Here is an 8,356-nt window from a genome sequence, read left to right as displayed (position 1 = left end):
CATTAATCCCTGGAAGTGGCAGGCTTATTTTACTGGTCCGTCAGAGGGAAAGATTATTCTCATTTCCATGGGATGCAGAATACACTCCACAGAACCAGAGTGGGAGGGGTTGGGGATAGATCCCCCTCTGTAGTGTGATGAGAGATGTGCTACATACATGTCATGTCTCACTAGTTAGTCCTGTTTTGGAGAGATAAAGAAATATGTACATTGATTCGATCAGCTCAGCCATTTCCAGTCTGGTGTTTGTGTAAATCTGAGTCCAAAACTACTTATCTGCCAAAGTAGGATAATTCAATCATTTGGTTTTGATCCCTTGGTTTTTTTCATACCTCTGGTGGGTTTTGTGCAGATGGCTAACTAGTAGCATTGGTGACTGTTTACCAGGTGTGTTCAGGGGCAGGGTAGTAGGTATCCTCTACCTCTCGTCTATCATTTGAAGGGTTTGTAGGTGATCTCTTCAACACCCCTTGTTTCCATGAAAGGTACTCTAAACTGTGAGTCCTGTGCTCTGATGGGCATGCTCCTGGAGGCCTGTATTACTTCTCACAAATAAACTGAGGACCCCTGGGAAGCAGGCTTAGGCTTTATGCATGAAGTTTCACATTAATGGAGAGGTACGGGGGAGTGTTTCTGATTTTCCATTGGTGGGGATGTTACAGGGTAACTGGTCATACCCAAAAGTGATTCACACATGTCTTTAACCATAGGGAGATGTCCTCCTACCTGAGAAAGCCACTGTTCATTAACAGAAAACAAAAGTTGCAGAAGCACAATAAAACACCCCCCACACATACAAGAGCACAAGATTATCCAGCGTGTTTTCATGTACAGGAATGGACAGGGGAATCCTGTGAAGTCCTGTACAAATTCTAAACTATGGATAGAGGTCCCAAGACTTCTATGTGTCTTCATAGAAAATGCCTAATTAAGACTTTCCTCCAGACTTGAGAGACCAAAGAACTTCTGTAAGGTTTGCTATCTGTGTGGAATTGCCAGAATTCTCTGGTCTAATGCAGCAATTGATCTGTTAGCATCTAGTGTGTTGACGTCCCTGGGTAAGGGTCTCACACAAATCATGACACAGGGGATGCAGAGTATGAACAGCTGCATAACAAGGTTTATTTCGTATGGCTTTTGGGGGGGGTGGTTTTTTTTAAGACAGGGTTTTTCTGTGGCTTTAGAGCACATCGTGGAACTAACTCTTGTATACAAGGCTGGCCTTGAACTCACAGAGATCCGACTACCTCTGCCTCCCAAGTGCTGGGATTAAAGGCATATGGCACAGCTTCGTAAGGCTTTTTATAGAGACTAAAAAAGCATTACCCCAACTCAGAAATCCCCCTTTACTCATGTACATGATCAAAAGAAACTCCTGCCTCACCTTGCAAGGAACAATACCTCAATTAATAACAGTAATAAAAATGAAAACAAGTACATAGAAACAAGACAAAAAGTATACAGAAGCAAAGCACTCCTTTATATCTGGTAGAACTTGAAGAACTGAGCTCAAAGGCCACAGATTCTGACAGAAAGTTTGAAAAATGTGCGGAGAAAGTTTGCTTTTATCTATACTTGGTTTGCCAAGCAACCGTTTCCCAACTTCATCTCATCTCTCCCAGGAGGAGCTTGAACTCTAAGCCAGTTCTGTGTCTCCACATTGATCATAGGGGGTCTTGGGTGCCTGGAACTCAGGATGAGCACAACCTAGGAGCTCCTTGTACTCCATACTCATCACCATCCAAGGGGTTCTAAATCCACCACCCTATTTCATTTCTGGTCTCTGTGATCTCAGTGGAACCTTCAGAAATGTAGGATAGCCCCAGAGAAGACTGCTGGGACATGGATTTAAGTCTACAACAGAAAGTGTATAGGCAGGCTGTTAGGAAACCCAGTGTACCATGGGTCTCTTTGGGGGTGAGCTTTGAAGTACAGATGCTGTATTTTGATCAGCAGAATTTTGTTAACAAGACGAGCTAGACAGAAGAAGAACTATGGGAGTCAAATAGCAGGGGTAGAACAATTAGAGTTTTTCCATCACTATGGATGTTGATGAATTAGGAACTTGTTTTAGTGCTGGTAGCTGGTGCTGTGTAGGTGATTGATTTTGCAGCCTAAGTGGTACATCCACCATGGAATCAGAAATGTTCTGAACACTGAAGCATGAGTGCACAGCCAACTTCTCTTCTATTTCCAAACATAAATAAGATTCCTCATACAGAGGTGACAGACCAGGTTCAGATGTCAGATTCCTCCAAACAGTAGCAGAGACTGATCAAATGGAGTCTTGGTTACCTAGAATGAGGATGTGCATTCCCAGAGTTCACGGACACCCACACTCTTTTATCTCTGACTTGTTCTGAGAAATCTGGCATGTCAAGATCTTATCTCTGGAACCTCAGGGTAATCTGCCAAACTATTGTGGGGCAGCCTGAGAATATCAGAGGTAGGAGGTACTTTAAAGCCTATGCAGATGTGCAGTTGACTCTAAGGGATCACAGATGCACAACCAGAGACTACTATACCCAACCAAACGTTCAAAACTCTAGATGGAAAAATTAGGATATTCCAAGGTAAAGCCAAATTTAAACAATATTTATGTACAAACATAGCCCTACAGAGAGTGGTTGAAGTAAAAATCCAACCTAAGGAAATTAACTACAACCATGAACAATACAGGGAATAAATAATTTAAGAGCATTAAAGGCAAAAGTAGGAAAACACATACACAAAAACACCACCACCACGACCAAAACAATAACAATGAAGTATTAGGAATCAATCATCCTTGGTCATTGATATCTCTCATTATCAGTGGTCTTGATTCCCCAGTGAGAAGTCATAGACTAATAACAGTACATAATAAATCAGGTTCCCTTTTTTAGCTGCAGCCAGAAACCCACCTTAACAAAATGGGTAGTGGTTGCTTCACAGCAAAGCTGTGGAAACAGACATTCCAAGAAAATTGACCTAGGAAGTAAGCTGGTGTTCTAGCTTTTATAGCTAATAAAATAGCCTTCAACTATAACCTAATCAGAAGAAGTAAGTAAAGATGCTACATACTCTTCAAAGCAAAAGGGATCAAAGATAAACAAAATAGGGCACAATAGGTTTCTCATAGTAAAAGGAAACCAAGATGAGACATGTATTTTAAATCGACAGAATAACCCTAGCAAAATAGAATAATCACTAAAAGTCCCAGTCTTTATGAGTTCCACAAAAAAAAACCCAAACTAAACAACCACAGTATGCATACAGAGGAAATAGTGCTGACCCAGGCATCTGTATGATTGCCTCTTCAGTCCCTGTGAGATCCTATGATCCCCGTTTATTTGATTCTGTGAACCCCTTTACTGCCATCAGCCGCTGGAGAAAGGCTAACTGATGACAGCTGGGCTAGGTAACAGTCTCAGAGTACAGCAATTTCTTAGGTATCATTTATTAACCTTTGTGTGTGTGACTGTGAGGACCCTCACAAACTTTCGCAGCTGAGCAGGACTGGATTCCTTCTAACAGAAACACCACTGGAATCCACAAAGTGAGTCTACAATTTTTATTGCTTTTCTATTGTATTGTATTGGGGTAAAATTTTGTCTACATAACTGAACAAGGGTCCTCTGCAAGAGGATCGATATCTTTTGCCCACTGAGTCATCTCTCCAGTCTCCACAAACTGAGTTTGGAGGAAAAATGTCTTCAATCTCTTCCTCGTCTCTTGTAAGAACACATTCACGTTTGTTTTCTCCTTTGCTCTGAGCCCTTGCCATATGTTCTTCACAGTCCTATCCACACAGGTTTCTCCAAAGAAACCCTGTTGGGATGTGCTGGGGGATTTAGCTAAACTGCATCCCAGTTTCCAAATCACTGAACAAAAATAAAACCAGTAGAGCAACAGAGGAGATGTTGCAGAGAGTCCATCAGAGATCATCATGGTTCCTCCCCTAACCTGCCATTCTGTAGCACCAAAAATAAAAACCTAGAGATAGATATTGGGGTTCAGACCGACAACCAGAAAAGCAAACCAGCCAAGACACTAGAGGTGTCTTTCCTGTCTTAAGGCTGGGCAGATTATTAAGCCTCTCTCATCCCTTTTCATATTACCTCTCGTGCTGGGATTTCCTAAGCTAGGATGGAAGGTGTGAACCACCACCACCTGGACTTGTTACTGCATTGATCTTGTTTAGATTAAGGTGCCTTTAAACTCACAGAGATCCATGTTACTCTGTCTAACAAATCCTGGGATTAAAGGTCTATGTCACCATTGTCTGATCTCCAGTGGCTTTACCTTTACTTCTGGTCTTCAGGGAAGAATGGTTTATCAAAATACAAATAATACACCACTACAATATTCAAGGCATTAATAAATGCATTAAAGTACTACTAAACCATGATGTCTTTCCCCAGAGTTGCTGTAATTGCTCCATGTACCCCATAGTCTACCCAGGAGTCATCAGTATCAACACTGACCACTGCTTCTGGGATACACATAGATGGTACCAGTGACAGGTTCCTGGGCTTGCTTCAGATGATTGGGAGGGGGCTCCAGTAGAATGCATTGAGCAGAAGCCAGAGAGCTGTATGCTTCAGCCACCAAGTGGGGGCATGAATCCACCATTAACTTCCAGCTTGCGGTCTGAGAGACCTCGGAAGCATGAGCTGTAATCAAATTCAGGACCTGTGTTTTCAGCTGCCCTGTGCTGTGGCGATCAGCCAGGAAGAGAGTGTGGGCAGCATTCTGCACAGAGAGGTCCCTGCAGAGGGCACTCTCGCACATGACCTTCAAATGCTCCAGGCCATACTTGTCAGCAGCTCCCAGCACAACATCTGCCATGCCGTGGAGGACTGGTTCCTTCCCAGTGTAAATGAAGTCCGTCATTGCCTTGAAGACTTCGGGTTTCAGGTCATGAATCTCAATGCGATTCTTTCTGCTCTCCTCCATGTCATGTTCAAACATGGCTCTGAAAACTGGAGAGCGAGCAGCTAAGATGGCCTTGTGAGCCCGGAATTCCTGGCCAGCTACCACCAGGCAGCAATATGTGAAGCTCGAATTCTTCCACAGCTCTCCTAGATCATCTCCTAATGGGCCTTTGGGAACCTGGATTCTCGGCTCCGTGCTATTGTCAGGGATACTGTAGGAATAAGGGGCCAGGATCCCCATGCAGTAGAGGGTGAAGTTGTCTTCAGGGAGAAGGCAGTGAGAATGGTCCAAAAGAAAATCTCGAAGGACGAACAATTTGTAACCCCATTGGTAGCCTGGCAGGAAACTAAAGTCTTTCGGGCTAGTCACAGGTGTGCTTTTTTCTCCTTTGGCGTTTACGATCCAAAACTTGATCTCTGCCTTAATTTGACTCTTTGGAGAGCTGAGCAACTCTATGTTAACTGACAGGTAATCTGAGCCTTCTTCATCAAAACCCTTTGGGTAATCTCTCAAACACCATTTGTCACTGTCTACTCTTGAGAAAGATGGGCTTCTTTTTTTGTAGAGTTTTTTTTAATTTATTTATTTATTAAGGATTTCTGCCTCCTCCCCGCCACCGCCTCCCATTTCCCTCCCCCTCCCCCGATCAAGTCCCTCTCCCTCATCAGCTTGAAGAGCAATCAGTGTTCCCTGACCTGTGGGAAGTACAAGGACCGCCCACCTCCATCCAGGTTTAGTAAGTTGAGCATCCAAACTGCCTAGGCTCCCCCAAAGCCAGTATGTGCAGTAGGATCAAAAACCCATTGCCATTGTTCTTGAGTTCTCAGTAGTCCTCATTGTCCAATATGTAAGTCCGGTTTTATCCCATGCTTTTTCAGACCCAGGCTAGTTGGTCTTGGTGAATTCCCGAAAGATCATCCCCATTGTCTCAGAGTGTGGAAAGATGGGCTTCTAATGCTGTCCTTCATTTGCTCCAGAATAAAATAGAAGTTGTGAATGGAACACATGCAGGAGAAATTCTGGATGTTGAACAGTTTGTAGTCTCAGCTCTGGGCAATGGCATCCTGTGACATTTCTCCTGGAGGCAGTTTGAAGGATAAAATGAATTCAAACGAAGAACTAGAATTTGTTTTCTTTTTACTCTGTGGGACACAATAATAGGCACGCTACATATTTTGAGTTTCATTTTCTCCTCCATTCCCCTTTCTATCATCTGGAAATTGGAGTCCCTGAAATTATCCAAATTACAATGCTATTTTCTGAGTAGGTAGTCTGGGATACTCAGGGATGTTATATCACTTCATTGTTTTCTAAATTGACCCTCAGGTCAATAGGTAGCTTATTAGGAGAACCATATAAAACTTTTGTTAGTTTGGAACATTTTATCCACTCATATCAAAAATGCTTTGAAGATTCCCCTAGTAACTGAATACAGAATGACTCTCTCTTTGTATGAACAATGGGATTCATTAGAAAGAGATAGGGCTGTAGTTCATGCTATGGGAGAATGCTCTTGTACACTCTATGGATTTGTCACGTGTTTTAGTTTAATAAAACACTGATTGGCCAATAGCCAGAAAAACAGGAAGTTTAGGCAGGGCAATCAGACTAGGATAATTCTGGGAAGAGGAAAAGGAGAGATAGAGTCACCAGCCAGACACAGAGGAAGCAAGATGAGAATGCCTTATTGAGGAAAGGTACCAAGCCACATGACTAAACATAGATTAAAATTATGCATTAGTTGAAGTTGTAAGAGATAATAATAAGCCAGATCTGTAGGCCAAACAGTTGATAATTAACATAAGCCTCTGTTTGTTTCTTTGGGACTGAATGGCTGCAGAACCAGGAAGGACAGAAATGTCTGTCTACAAAACCACTCAAACATTTGCAAAAGATTTCCACATAAAGCCTGAGAAAGCATTAAAACAAAAATGATTCTAGATGCTCTGGCTCACTCTCTTTCCACCGCCATCTTAGTTCCACGTCCTCTGAACAAAATGCCTGATGAAGCCACAGAAACCGTCCCTGCCACAGAGCAGGAGCTGCCACAGCCCCAGGCTTAGAAATGGTCGGGAACAGAATCTGACAGCTATGAATCAGTACCAGAGCTCAAGGAACAAGACTCCATACAGACAGCCACACAATAAGCCCAGCTTGTGGCAACAGCTGAAATCGATGAAGAACCAGTCAATAAAGCAGAGCAGTGCCGGAGTGCAAAAAAGCACTGAGGGCTATGTCCAAGCTGGGCCTTTGGCTGGGTATGGGGTTACTAGAGTCACTATCTAGAAATCTAAATATATCCTCTTCGTAATCACCAAACCAGATATCTACAAGAGCCCAGCTTCAGACACCTACCTCGTATTTGGAGAAGCCAAGATTGAAGATTTGTCTCAGCAAGCAGAGAAAGCAGCTGCTCAGAAATTCAAAGTTCAAGGTGAAGCTGTTTCAAACATTCAAGAAAACATTCAGACCGTACAAGAGGAGAGTGAGGAGGAAGAGGTTGATGAAGCAGGTGTGGAAGTTAAGGACATAGAATTGGTCATGTCACAGGCGAATGTGTCCAGGGTAAAGGCAGTGAGGCCTGAAAACCAACAGTAATGATATTGTAAATGCTCTTATGAAATTAACAATCTAACTATTTGAGAGCGAGGACACTCCCCATCCTCTCCCCCCCCCCTTTTTTTTTGGTGTTTCAAAGGTGGAACTACAGCTTGGTTTGAAATTTGAACTGTTTCTATCACTAATAAAGTTATGGCTTCTGGTTGGATGAAAAGGATGATTCTAGACAGACAGGAACAGCATCAAGCATAGCTTGTAGGCAACCATTATTACTCCAGTAGGTCCTGTTTGCTGGTGGTATGCAGAGTCACAGCTCCTTTAAGAGGCTGCCTGACTCAGTGTTAGTCACAGACTCTCACAGCCCTTTTAAGAGGCTCTTCCACCAAACATTGAAATGGTGTTTTTGCCAGACAGTATCAGGTTTCTTGGTGGTTGCATGGACCTGAAACTTTACAGAGTTGTGGAAATAAATCTGGTTCCTGCCAGTATCTCCACCATGAAGCTAGACTCTCAAATAGCTAAAGAATGGGGTGGAACCACTTACCAAATTTGCAGCTCTAAAGGTATGCACATCACTTAGCAGATAAAAGATACCTATACACAGAAAAAGATCAGGATATACAGTCAAGACACATGTAGACAAAAATCCTTCTATGTGGCCTACAGTGTGTAGCCTAGGCAGTTTGGATGCTCACCTTACTACACCCGGATAGAGGTGGGTGGTCCTTGGACTTCCGGAAGGGCAGGGAACACTGATTGCTCTTTGGGCTGATGAGGGAGGGGGACTTGATTGGGGGAGGGGGAGGGAAATGGGAGGCGGTGGCGGGGAGGAGGCAGAAATCTTAAGAACAATGGCAATGGGTTTTTGATCCTACTACAC

The 8,356-nt window shown here is 43.2% G+C and overlaps 2 pseudogenes; one reads left to right on the top strand and one right to left on the bottom strand.

The window, feature by feature from the left end:
* Positions 1-4,455: 4,455 nt before the first annotated feature.
* LOC101998469 lies at positions 4,456-6,889 on the bottom strand (annotated as a pseudogene).
* Positions 6,890-6,914: 25 nt separating this feature from the next.
* Positions 6,915-7,552, top strand: LOC101980850 (annotated as a pseudogene).
* The last annotated feature ends 804 nt before the right edge of the window (positions 7,553-8,356 follow it).

Source organism: Microtus ochrogaster, unplaced genomic scaffold (assembly GCF_000317375.1).
Source record: "Microtus ochrogaster isolate Prairie Vole_2 unplaced genomic scaffold, MicOch1.0 UNK16, whole genome shotgun sequence".
NCBI lineage: Eukaryota > Metazoa > Chordata > Mammalia > Rodentia > Cricetidae > Microtus > Microtus ochrogaster.
This window is presented reverse-complemented; position numbering and strand designations above follow the sequence as displayed.